Here is a 14054-nt window from a genome sequence, read left to right on the forward strand (position 1 = left end):
AGGAGAGAATGCTCCAGTATGCGTCAGCTTACTGCTAAACCTTACATTGTTAACGTCTCGGGAAATTGTGCTGAGAATGTTTTCATGGTTTTTTTTTTACTTTGGTTGCTGTTTATTTTTATTTTCCATTTTTACTGTACATTTCATTTCCTTTTTGTTAAATTTTCATTTACATTTCATGTCCTTTTTATTTTTAAAGTATGTATTTATAGATTAAACAGTATATTAGACATGTATGTAAGAATGGTTAAAACAGGGAATCATTTGGGGGTCTGGAATGGATTAATTCAATTTACATTATTTTTAATGGGAAAAAATGTTTCGGTTTTCGAACAGCCTTCCGGAATGAATTGAACCAAGGTTCCACTGTAAATGTATTTTTGAAACCTTAAATAAGTGGTTCTCAACCTTATTGTGGGTTAGAATTCACCTGATAAGTTGTTGCTGTTTATAAATACTAAGAGGTGGGTCTGCCCTCAGAGATTTTGATTACATTATGCTTATGTATCATCAGGATTTATTTAAAGTGCCCTGAGATACTTATGAAAATAACTTTAAATAAAGGTAATTATAATATGAGGCCAGGTTTGAGAACCACTGCTTTAAAGTAAATAATAACTTCATTCCATTTACTAGTTTTTTAGGATGAAAGATTCCCTGTACCTGACATGGCGGTGTGAATAGATCTAATAGTTTTTGGCATAGACTTGAAACAACACTAGATGAATTTATTTTGTTGCTAAGTTTTATACAGGAACAAAAATGTAAGTGAATATTGTTGGCAAAATGACTATTGATCTGGAGAAGTGTTTCCTGGCAGTTTTGTATTACACTTACAGGCTGGTTTAGTGAGAGCTTTTATAAATAACCCTAAAGCAAACTCTTGATAGAAACTGGCTATGCCTTTTTTATTTTCTTTCCCCTCCCCCAGATGGATGTCATTACTATAAAATGTGTTTTAGAATTAGCCTCTTCTTTCCTTGCTCTATCAGCAGTTTGCAATTTATAATTTATGGAATAAATTTTTTTCCTCCAGTATGATTATATATATTCCGCAGTTGTAATACAAAATGTAGTTCAATGTTGGATGGTGTATAACTACTGCTGTGATGGTAATCCTGGGTGTTCAGTTTTTATCTAGAAATGTCTAGAGTCAGAAACTCTGCCACAGACCTTAAAATTGTCTTCCAATTATTTTATTCTCATCACTCTCTTTTTTTAAGTAAAAAAAAAAAATCCTCAGAGTCAGGAAGGGGCCGGACGTTGCCAGGCCACGTGGCTCCTCAGAACCTTGGGTTCCTCCTATAAACTAAGGGGATTAGATGAAATAATTTCTGAGGTTCCTTCAAGCTCTAACATAACATTATTAGCAAAGAAACATTATGCAACTGGAAGAATAAAAAAAAGATGATATATTTTTAAAACCTAAAAACCCTACTTTAAATGTCATTTTTACTCATCAACCTCTTCTGCTTATTGCCTAGTGTCTGAATTACAAGGTAATTTTTTTTAATGGTTTCAGAGTCACTCCTATCGTTCTCTTCTGAAAATAACCAATGTGGCCAAAATAGGGTATATAAATTAAGGGTGTTATAACTTAACTGACTTTTAAAGCTATTAATACTGACCTTTGAGACCTGGCTTTTTCCTTGGTCCCATCAATCACTTCTATACCACCTCCCCCAATACAAAGGATTAGACAGATGTGGATACAGTTTGTATTACTGGGGGGTTATAATAGTGGGGAAGAGGTAGGGGAAATGAAAAGAGTTTAGTTTTTATGTTTCATAGCGAGTATAGCTATACTTAATTTAAAGGTAAATAAATGTGTCAATGTATTCCTTTCCATATTTAGGTCATACTACTAGATATTACACTGGAACTTCAAAAGCAAATTATGTCTGAATTGGAAATTCTTTATAAGGTAATTTTTTCTTGGTCATTTTTTTCTTCTAAAGCATGCCTATGCTATTGGCTTGTAGGTTTTTAACTACTTTTGTCTTATTTTTGTTACAGTGTGATTCATCATATATCATAGGATTTTATGGTGCATTTTTTGTAGAAAACAGGATTTCAATATGTACAGAATTCATGGATGGTGAGTTTTCCCTTTTATAATATTTTAAAAATTATTTTTGTGAGGTAGTGCTTTATAACCTGGTTTTGATATAAATGTCAAGTAGAATGAAAAATAATTAAAATATACTAATAATTACCTTTATACTCTAAAGGAAACATGTCAACTCACAGCCCACGGGCTGCACGTCTCATTTATTTGGCCTGTGTTAGCCTTTGAGTTTGAGATGCTTGCTCTAAAGCATCTTAGTCTTAAGGATTTCTGGTGTTAAATATTTAGAGCTGACTTATAATTTCAAGAATGTGATTTCATTTACTTTTATTGAAAATTTAGATGGAACAAATTAAATGCTAGTCCAATCGGTGGTTTGATATTTGATTCTTCCATACAATCTGTCTTTACTTGCAAAACAGATGTTCTTTTCTTTTAATGTTTCAATAGCCAAAACATATTTACTTTTAAAAAAATCAATTAACCCAATGCCCTATATTTTTTAGAAAGAAAATGGTTAGTTGCAAGATAAGAAATTATTTTTTAACACAGCTGTTGAGCCAAGATGTGTTTATCGTTTTCTTTGGACTCTAGCCCTTTCTCTCCTTTATTTTTTCATTCATTTCCACTTTGGTAACTCTTTCTTGATCTGAATATTAAGGCAAAATGCAGATTTCTTGGTATCCTATCAGTGAAATTGTCATCATTGTTATTATTGACCCATTTTAAATCAAAGAAGTCTTTAAATTTTCTATATTCATTTTGCAGTATCTGGTCCATTCAAATTCAACAATTTAAAATATACTTAGTTCATTTTGGGAAATCTCAGTACATTACTGAAGCAATTTGTTCATGCCCTATAAGACTTTTTAATGAGCCAGCATTGATGCCTTTATACTATACTAAAGTGTATAATATGCTCTAAATTAGTTATAGTAGATGCTAAGAATTACAATTCTTTCAAGGAGACTGACTAGAAAAAGTGGATTCATAGAGCTAGTACATGTTATTATTTTATGACTATTCATCATTCTTTTTAGAAGTCTTCAATTTTTCAAATACATTAAAAAATTTCTTTATTGAGATGGTATATTCAAATGCCATCAAATTCACCCTTCTAGTTTGTGCAAAACCCATTCTTGTCATTAATTCCAAAACATTTTTATCATGCCCAGAAACATACTCCCTACCAATCAGCAGTCACTTCTTACTCCCTCTTTTCTCTAGTCCTTGGCAAACACTAATCTATTTTTTGTCTCTATGGATTTTCCTATTTTGGACACTTCACACAAATGGAATTTGTATAATATGTAGCCTTTGTGTCTGACTTCTTTCACTTAGCACAGCTATTTTCAACCAGTGTGCCATAAGAATTTTTAAAACATGCAGTATTTGACTATTCAGTCAGGGGCACTGACCTCTTTTCCCTTAGATTGTCAAATAAAAAATGACAACAGCCAACACAATAATGGCCATCCAGTGTGAATGTCCTGTCTTGAACCATAAATATATAGGTCATATAATAGAGTTGTATCTTATTGGTCACTTTGCATAATAAGGTTGCATCTGATTGGTTAATTTTTAGTACCAGAAATCCTTATATACAAGTATAGGCACCTGATTTTTTTTAAAGTCACTTTGGAGCAAAAAGGGTAGGTAATTACTATTAATCAAAATAATACCTATTTTTTTTGGTCAGGTAGGCAAAAAATATATTTTTGGTGTCACAGAATTTTAGTAATTTATGTGCATCGTGAGATGAAAAAGGTTGAAAATTGCTGACTTACATAATGTTCTCAAGATTCATTCATGTTGTATCATGTGTTAGTACAGTCACATGCTGCATAACAACATTTTAGTCACTGCAAAAAACGAATGCTCCCATCCTATATAATAAAAGCCTAATATGCAAATCGACCGAACAGCAGAACGACTGTGGAATGATCAGTCGCTATTATGCGCACTGACCACCAGGGGGCAGACATTCAATGCAGGAGCTGCCCCCAGCCCGCAGGCCCCAGGCCAGCCAAGGCAGGTGCCAGTGGGGGCCTCCTGATTGCCATGCAGAGGGAGGTGACCAGCGGTGGCAGGGGGCGGGGCCAGTGATTGGGTGGCGCCAGGCTGGCCAAGGTGGGTGCCAGCGGGCCCCCCCCCCCCCGATCACCCCACCGGTTGCCCCACAGATCGGCCCTGATTGCTAGCCAGGCCTAGGGACCCTACCCATGCACGAATTTCATGCATTGGGCCTTTAGTAAGATTATAATGGAGCTGAATTTCCAGGAAGAAATGGAAAGATATGTGGTTCAGAAGAAATTATTTTTCCTTCGGCAGGAGCAATATCTGTGGGGCTTGGCAATAGATTCCATTTCACAGCACTTCAATTCTGAGTGCACAGATTACATCCCAGTCAGCCAGTGACCGGTTTCACCACAGAGGAGCCTGTCCCCCAGCCCTACATATTCAGAGCGTTTTTGCAGCCCTCCCAGATCACGCTTGATGATCTTCAGAATAATTTGCTGTAAATTCTTCGTTGAGGACCTAAGATCCTATAAGGACACAGGTCCACAAGAGCCACCTTAACAAGTTTTAAGGGCCATTGCATCTTTAGAGTGGAGCCAGCGTGTTCCTGTACTTTTGACATATTTTCAGGTTGTAATGATATAATGTACAGATAAATTTTGTTTCTTCCATCAATTGCTAGAGAGAGCCCTTTGTGCCGAAAGGATCAATGGAACCAAAATTCCAAAGTAAAAAATATTGAATCCTCAGTTTTACACCCTCTCCATGTTAAACACCCTCTATTTTAATGTGTACCACAAGTTCCTTAATCTCACCACTGCTCCAACATGCAATAGCCAAAACGACATTGCCATAACAACCCCCTATATTCCTTTATCTCTCTATCCTGATTTCTTATTCCTACTCTTTCTCAGGAAGAATCACTTTCACTTCCTCCCTACATATCACTATTACAGTGATCTACTCCTTACTCAGTTTCTCTTTGGTATTTTTTTAAATATGTTTTTTAGAGAGAGAGGAAGGAAAAGGAAGAAGGGAGAGAGATATTTGATGAGTGAAAAACATAAATCAGCTGCCTCCTGCATATGCCCTACTGGGGATAGAGCCACAGACCAGGCACGTGCCCTGACCTGGAATTGACCAGTGACCTCTTGGTGCATGGGACGACATTCAGTCACTAAGCCACACTGGCCTGGCCTCAATATTTCTAACCAATCTAGTCCACATCTCTGTACATGGAGCAGCATTGACAGATTTGATGTTCTATTTTTGGCCCTGTTGGAAAGTGAGGGGGGAGCCTTGTGGGACAGTGTTTATAAATTCTACAGTAGTGTACAGTAATGTCCTAGGCCTTCACATTTGCTCACCACTTACTCACTGACTCACCCAAAGAACTTCCAGTTCTGCAAACTCCATTTATAATAAGTGCCCTGTACAAGCGTGCCATTTTTTATCTTTTATACCTTACTGTACCATTTCTATGCTTAGATACTCATTTACTTTTCATTGTGTTACAGTTGCCTACAGTATTCAGCACAGTAACATGCTGTATAGGTTTGTAGCCTGGGAGCAATAGACCATACCATATAGCCTAAGTGTGTAGTGGGCTGTAATGTCTAGGTTTGTGTAAGTGTACTCTGATGGTCACACAAGGATGAAATCGCCTAACCATGCATTTCTCAGAACGTGCCCCATCATTAAGCGATGCATGACTGCATTCATTCCTTTTTATGACTGAAATTTTTTTTACTCATTCATTTGTTGATGGGCATTTGAATGTTTCTACTTTTGGATCATAGTATATTTTTTGCCCATCTGACCAAAAAATGGGTATAATTTTGATTCATTCACAAGGGACAGCTATCGTTACAATTTTTTTTATTTGAAAGTCTAGGGAAAAAAAGGTTGTTGTCATTTTTTATTTGACTGTCTGAGGGAAAAGAGGTTAGTGCCCCTGACTAGTCAGGTATTGCATGTTTTAAAAATTCTTCCAGCACGCCAGTTGGAATTTGCTGCTCTAGATTATTGTAACTTTGGGTAAATTTTGAAATTGAGTATTCAAGTTTTGCAATTCTTTTGTTAAATTAATTTTAAATATTTTATTCTTTGATGCTATTATAAGTTGAATTCTTTTAATTTTGTTTTTGGATGGTTTATTGCTAAGTTATAGAAGTAGAAATGATTTTTGTATATTGATCTTGTATCCTCTTACCTTGCTAAACTTGTTTTTAACTTCTAATAGCTTTTTGAGGATTCCTTAGAGTTTTCTATGTAGAAGATCATGTAAATAGAAGTAGTTTCACTTCTCCCTTTCCAATCTGGATGCCTTTTCCTTTTTTTAATTACCCTGGTTAGAATCTTCAGTCCAATGTTGAATGATAGAAGTGGTAAGAACAGACATCCTTCTTTTGCTCCTTATCTTAGAGGGAAAACTTTCATGCTTTCATTTAAGCCACTAAGTATGATGTGGGTTTTCGGTAGATGTCCTTTATCAGGCTGTGGAAGTCCACTTATCTTCCAACTTTGTTGAGTATTTTTTATCATGAAAGGGTGTTAGATTTTGTCAGATGACTTTTCTGTGTCTATTGAAATGAACGTGTTTTTTGTCCTCTATTCCATAATTATGTGTATTATATGAATTGATTTTTGTATGTTGAACCAATCTTGCATTCCTCCGATAATTTTATAGTTATGCTGTATAATCCTTTTTATATGTTGCTAGATTCAGTTTGCTAGTATATTGTTGAGGATTTTCACATCTGTATTATTAAGAGATATTGGTCTGTGATTTTTTTTTTGGAATGTCTTTGTCTGGTTTTGGTATCAAGATAATACTGTCTTCAAAGAATGAGTTGGAAAGTGTTCCCTCATCTTCTGCTTTTTGAAAGACTTTGTGAAGGATTGATGCTAATTCTTTGTTAAACATTTGGTAGAATTCACCAGTGAAACCATCTGGTCCTGGAGTTTCTTTTGTGAGTAGTTTTTGTGGTCAAGTGGCATGTGTTGCCTATTTCCAGGAGAAGTCCCAACACTGGATTGAACAATGCTTTGTTCACATTAGAGAGAGAGAGAGATAGGTATCAGCTTCAATAGTGGGTATCAGTTCATGGCCAGCGACAGGTCCCCCCACATGGCCAGCAACAGGTCCCCCCAATAGCCTGTGCAGAGCAATGGGCCAGTATATACTCCTCTTGTGCTGCAGCAAAAAGACAACCTCATCCCCTTCCCACCACACTCCTGCGGAGTCAGAAATGCTGAAGGTCACTGACGTGCCCTGAGGGTCATTGTCCGACATACTTAAGCAGGACAAGGGAGTACATATTGAGCCTGATACAGGGCCTGGTGAGGTTTCAAAAACTGCACATAGGAGTCTGCGCTGGAAGTCGTGGGCAGAGGCAGCTGGTGGGGGGCAGCGGGGTGGTGACTGAGCTGGTGCCTGGAGGGTGGGTGCTGATCCCCAGCCTGGCTTCCATGTGCCCCCCAGGCTCTGCATCCCTGATGCTGCAAGGATGCTGATCCCAGCCTGGTTGGGACAATGGTGAAGTATTTCCTGGGCCAGAGTGTGCTCCAGACTTCATGGGACCAAGTGTTTGCTGCCTTTAGTGCTTGAATCCTTATAGCAAACATGTCTTGATGGAAGACATAGTGCGCTGGAGGTGACCCCTGATCAGAAGCTCCTGTCCTGGAGCCTCCTGACCAAGACCAACAGGATGCTCCACTGAGCCGAGCAACTATTTCGTGCCAATGTTGCTCACTCAGTGTACATCCTGGAGGGTTCTATTGTGGGCCCACAGAACCAGATGGTGACCACCTTCACCGGGAACATCAACCATGCCTGGCTGATGGTGGTGGAAGAATGATGTGTTTACTGTGTGAACTCTAATAACAGCAGCTAGACCAAAACCCATCAGGAAGCTTGGGTCTCCTCTAGCTTATTTGGAGTCTCCAGAGCTGCCCAGGAATTTGGTCTCCCCGGGTTCAAAAGCAGTGTAACCAAGTCAATGAAGGGTTTTGAATACATCTTGGCCTTTTTAATATTGTACAAAAATGTTACAATTGTATAGCTCCATTTGTTCCCCATCTTTGAACAGTCTTATGCATGTGCATGTCCTATATTCCCAAGAATATGTAGAGCTTTTCAAAGCCTCTATGAACATCTCATTCCCCAGCTTTCCCTTTTAATATTTTTGGTTAGCTTGTTGTTTACCTCAACTATTATCCACCACCTCAGTCAGTTACAAAGGTAATCAATTGATTCTTATTGTTTTCAACAAATGCCCCTAAGGAAAAGGCTTTTTGTACTAGGCAAGCTCCAAGGTAATCAATTGATTCTTATTGTTTGGTGTCTTCCAGGGGAGTGATATGACATGCCTTCTCAATAAGTCAAAACTAAATCCACTAAGAAACACCCAAATGCATCTCAGAATATCTGCTCATGTATTTGGATTACCATCATGGGAATAAATTGTTTTCCGAAAAACATGTTGCAAAGAAAAAAGGGGCTTTTTACTTTCTCAATTAGCAGACACTAAGAGAGCATCTTCTGAAATGTTTGCTTAATGGTCTAGATTTCAGTTTTGTTAGTATTAATAATAATTATGGTCTTTTTAGGGAAAATGTTGGGGTGGGTATGGTAGTAAGGTTGCTTCTTGTTCATTTACTACATTTTGTGTTTATCTTACATGCAAGACACTACTTTCTAATTTAGACCCTGTATTAGGATCAGCACAGACCTTATCCCAGGAGTCTTTTTGGCCTAGTTTCATGAAAACAGTAGCCCTAATTCATCAAAAGAAACATGTAGTAGTTTGGCAACTGAGATTAGTTTTTTGCTAATCTGTTAGCTCCCTTCCTCCTGGATAGTGGCATTCAATGAAACGATGGGTAGGGATGATCTGAGGTCAAGGAACACTGGGAATTGACAGGTCGCAGGTAGCAAACCAGTGACCTTGGAATCATGAGCAAATAGTTCAAACCAACTGTTCTAAGATAAGTGAGTTTCTGAATGTCTAGAATACCAACATCTCAGCTAAGATTAAACTCTCTCTCTCTCTCTCTCTCTCTCTCTCTCTCTCTCTCTCTGAGTATATGTCATAAAATTTTTTTAAACTGTAAAAAGTGAACATGTGATTCGCAAGCTATGTGATGTTATAGGGAAACATTTTAGACCTTTGCTGTTCTGGGAGTTCAAAGGCTCAGAGCTTTCCTGACCTCTGCCTTCAACTGACTCATGGCCATGAATAGAATACTCACTTCTCCAGAACTCAGTTTCCCCCACCTGTCAAATAAAGTCATTGCACTGATCTTTAATGTCCCACCAACACTAATGTCTGATGATTTGATGAATCTAAAAATTGCCTTTTGGGGATAGGCCTATAGGATACAAATTACAGTAAAACTGAGTAAAAATTAAAAGGAAAATCATCTGCTATTTTAGCCTAATAAGAATTACTTAACTGCACAAAGAGAACTCATCAGGCTTAATAGGAACTCTTGATTCTGTGGATCTACCACTTTTTTATTTTTCTGACAGTTATCTCTAATGAGTATGTCAAGGGCAAGATGAATCTGTGATGACACAAAGCCAGCTATGGAAATATTTACCTATATGATGGCTAAGGAGAGGGGACTATAACCAAGATTAAATGGATATTTACAAAACCCAGTGAACTACCTCAAAATAGGGTTCTCTTTTGGCTTGTTCTACTGATAATGGTAGTAACATAATCTTTAACTTTTTGATTCAGCTTGTTAATATTGTCTACTTAGCTAATTAAGCCCTGATTTATGTCCTACATAAAAATAAATCTCCTCTTAAGACTTCTTACTAGTATATGGGAGTGATTTGCACCTCCCAGTTTTGAGCCACTCAAGCTGTTCACTTCATAAGGGATTGGTGCAATAGCTGCATTTATCAGTATTCCAAATACCAGCACGTGAAGCTTGATCTTCTTGAGACTGTTCATCCTTGCAGCTGCATTCATCTGAAAGATCAATGAGAACATAAAATACTTTTTCTAGAATACTTTCACTTTTATTGCATCTATAATATAAATGCTATTTTAGTAAATAAAGATGGTTCAGCTCATTGCAGAAGTGTGTTTTCTCATTATCTTCCCAGTAGTACCCAGAACCAAAATGTAAGTTTTAGTCACTCTGGGATTTTCCAGCTTCATGTCAGAATCTGGAAACTACAAGGCAAAATTATCTAAAGAAGTGATCATTTTCCTGCTTTAAACAGGATAAATATAAAACCAATAGCTTTATTTATATATATTTTTTACCGGAAAAGTTATTTTTTTTTCTCCGATGTTTAGCTCTAGAGAACCTTGACATATAAAAATTTTCTCTTTGCAAAATAAACTTAACTGCATTTCAAAAGAATAACATGTTTCATGCTGATCCCTTGTGAAGTATATTTTTAAATCATCTGGTAGTAAAGTATTATATATTAATTTTTAGCCTCTAATAGAAACAAATTATTTCTCAAATATCCTGGATAATTCCATTGTAGAACTGAAAGGCTGTACAAACTTGACCCAAAGGAAGGCTATTACATATTAAAACAGTTCTCATGTAGTCATCCTATCTAATAAAAGACAAAAAGGGTAATTGACCGTACCTTCACTATGCTTCCCATTGGCTAATCAGGGTGATATGCAAATTAACCGCCAGCCAAGATGGTGGCCAGCAGCCACGCAGCTGAAGCGAGTAGGAGGCTTGCTTGCTCCAGTGATGGAGGAAGCCAAGGTTCCCCGCCTGCCGCAGCCCAGCTCTAAGCTCCAAAAGCAACAAAGTTTCAATTATAGAAGCTAAACAAACCCCAGATACCTGCTTTCAGCAGGCCGTGGCCTCAGAGCTGGAGCCGGCTCTCAGCTCCAGTGACAGCAACGAAGTTTCAATTATAGAAGGTAAATAAATCCCAGAATAAAAAGAAAAAAAGGAGAGGCTGGGAGCTTCAGTCGCCGGCCAGCCTGAAAACAGCCCTCAGCCACTCACCCAGACTGGCCAGGCACCCCAGTGGGGATCCCCACCCTAAAGGGGGTGTGGCCAGCCTGAAAACAGCCATCAGCTCCTCATCCAGGCTGGCCAGGCACCCCAGTGGGGACCCCCACCCTGAAGGGGGTGCAACCAGCTGCAAATAGCCATCAGCCCCTCACCCAGGCTGGCCAGGCACCCAAGCGGGACCCCCACCCTGATCCGGGACACCCTTCAGGGCAAACCAGCCGGCCCCCACCCATGCACCAGGCCTCTATCCTATATAGTAAAAGGGTAATATGCAAACTGACCCTAACAGCAGAAAGACTGGGAATGACTGGTCACTATGACACACACTGACCACCAGGGGGTAGACGCTCAATGCAGGAGCTGCCCTCTGGTGGTCAGTGCGCTCCCACATTGGGGAGCTCTGCTCAGCCACAAGCCAGGCTAATGGCTGCCAGTACAGTGGTGGTGGTGGGAGCCTCTCCTGCCTCCTCAGCAGCGCTAAGGATGTCCGACTGCAGCTTAGGTCTGCTCCCCGCTGGCAAGTAGACATCCCCCGAGGGCTGCCGGGCTGCCAGAAGGATGTCTGATTGCCATCTTAGGCCCAATCCCTCAGGGAGCAGGCCTAAGCCAGCAGGTGGTCATCCCCCGAGGGGTCCCAGACTGCGAGAGGGCACAGGCCGGGCTGAAGGACTCCCCACCCCCGAGTGCACAAATTTTTGTGCACCGGGCCTCTAGTATTATTAATATGAGTAAAGTAGTGGTTCTTTGCATATCTTCCTGAAATTAACATGCATACCCTAATTTATACTTCTAAGTGAATATTGGTTTCTTTACAGTAGATACCTAGGAAATTTATGCAGTTGTTTCAGTGATGTTATTGGTGTTGTAAATGGTTTGTAGTCTCTTTTTTTGAAACTGCTTTGAGAGTAACTATACCTATCTGGTGAAATTCATGGTGATTTTTATTTATTCATCTGACAGATATTTACTGAATATCTACTGTTTGCTAGTTTTGCTGACTTCTAGATTGATGAAAATTTAAAACAAGCAAACAGCATGGCCTTTGCCTTTATTATGTTCACAATCTAGAGGTTTTGATTTGTAGAAACTGCCAAAAGCTGATCTGGTAAAGGGGGTCGGGGGGTGGGGAACTAGTGAATACCATTTTAGTGGAAAACGTTATGACATAGATTAGTTTTTCTTTTTTATCCATTATATTAGTTTTCAGGGTATTATCAAAGAGAAAGTTTTTTTTAAACCTCACAAAGCCCATTTTGCACTAAGATAGTATCTTTGGAATAGTTGATTGTCTTGGAACCTGATTTGAAGGATAACATTTATTTAGATAGATGTTAACATTAGTATTTTATTTTACTAGTTTTTGTGTGTCTTTTGGACCTTATATTCGCCAACTTCTGTTTGGTTAATGTGAAAATTTTAAAATAGGGTCCTGGTTTACATTTGAGAAAATCTGCTACACAAGGTTGATACTTAAATCAAATTATCCTATTGATCTTCAGTTTTGTGTATGTATTTAAGTTTACATAAAGTACAGATTCTCAGCCTACCCTTGATTAGTTTTCTTCAATATTTGTGTGTATGTGATTATTCACTTAGAAAAAAAATGGAAATATCCAGTGATGCTTCATCTGGAAGTGTAATTCTGTTATAAACAAAATTGGACAAAAACCAATTTTACCCCAGACATTTAATGCATGATATGAGCAAAAAATTTCTCACAATGGATGCACAGAGGAGAGACCCAGTGCTCTGTTCTAGTAGTTTTATTGGTAGTAACACATGTTTTTCTCTGCAGGAGGATCTTTGGATGTATATAGAAAAATTCCAGAGCATGTCCTTGGGAGGATTGCCGTGGCGGTGAGTATATGGCTTCAGCCTTATGAAATCTGGGTGATTTTGTCTCTAGTCGAGCCTTACTCTCCTTGTATCCTCCTCAATCCCTATTGACAGCCAGGGCCATCTTAACTTTTATTGTCATTTTTGTGCTTTCTTCTTTCCATAGACCAACCCACAGTAACTATATAGTCACATGACACCTATCAGGCTTGTAGGCACTCTGGCCTGTTCTGGTTTCATGTGTTTGCAGGGACCTTAGTGCTCTTATTGACCATGTTCTTCAAAAAGAAAGCTGGTTGTTGGGCATTTTATAATTATAAGCACATCAGAAAATACTTTTAAAGTCTAAATTATTAAAACAGTCTATAAGAAAATACTACTTTGTTCTTAAATATTTTTGTTCTTGGGTTTTAATTTTTATTTCCTTTGTGATTAAAAGTAGTTTTTCTATTTTCTATATTCATTAATAAATTGATGAAATATATCAGTTAAATTAAATAGCTATATAAGCCCAATATTTTAAATTTGGAATAATGTAGGTTAAACAGTGTCTAAGAGAAGTCATGGGGTAGTGTAATAGTGAACAATTGCTAAACTAAAGGCACTCTGATAACCTAAGCAGTTTAATGCAGAACAAAGTGATTATACCATGTACCATTTAATTAAATGGCTGATTTTCACATTCATTATACATCAGACTGACAATGCAAATCCTTTAATCCAGCATGGACACTTATTTAGTTTTAGTTCATTGTAATTCACAGCTTTCCTTTTTTCTTTCTAATTATTAGTGTGAACTGCCCAGGATGATGAGAACTTTCTTTTCTGATGCTATTGCTGTTAAGTAGCTTCTAATCTACATGTTGAGGTAAATTAGTTCAGTATAAAATTTGAGTACTTAAATCACTATTTTAGATGAAAATAAAAATGTTTCATTTCCTTTTTTAATCTCGGGGGAATGAATTCTTTGTGGCTTTTGGCAGTTCTTGGCTCTAAAGTTTAATAACACGTATAATAAAGGGCGAAAAAAGGCAAGGATACCAATAGAAAATGAAAAAAAGTATATGAGTTCTATGTACTCAATTATCTGTTGAACTTGGATAAAATAGAAATCTGCCTCCTT

At 37.9% G+C, this 14054-nt stretch overlaps 1 pseudogene; it reads left to right on the top strand.

Moving 5' to 3' along the window:
- Positions 1-7622: 7622 nt before the first annotated feature.
- Positions 7623-8151, top strand: LOC102427569 (annotated as a pseudogene).
- The last annotated feature ends 5903 nt before the right edge of the window (positions 8152-14054 follow it).

Source organism: Myotis lucifugus, unplaced genomic scaffold (assembly GCF_000147115.1).
Source record: "Myotis lucifugus unplaced genomic scaffold, Myoluc2.0 scaffold_338, whole genome shotgun sequence".
NCBI classification, from domain to species: domain Eukaryota; kingdom Metazoa; phylum Chordata; class Mammalia; order Chiroptera; family Vespertilionidae; genus Myotis; species Myotis lucifugus.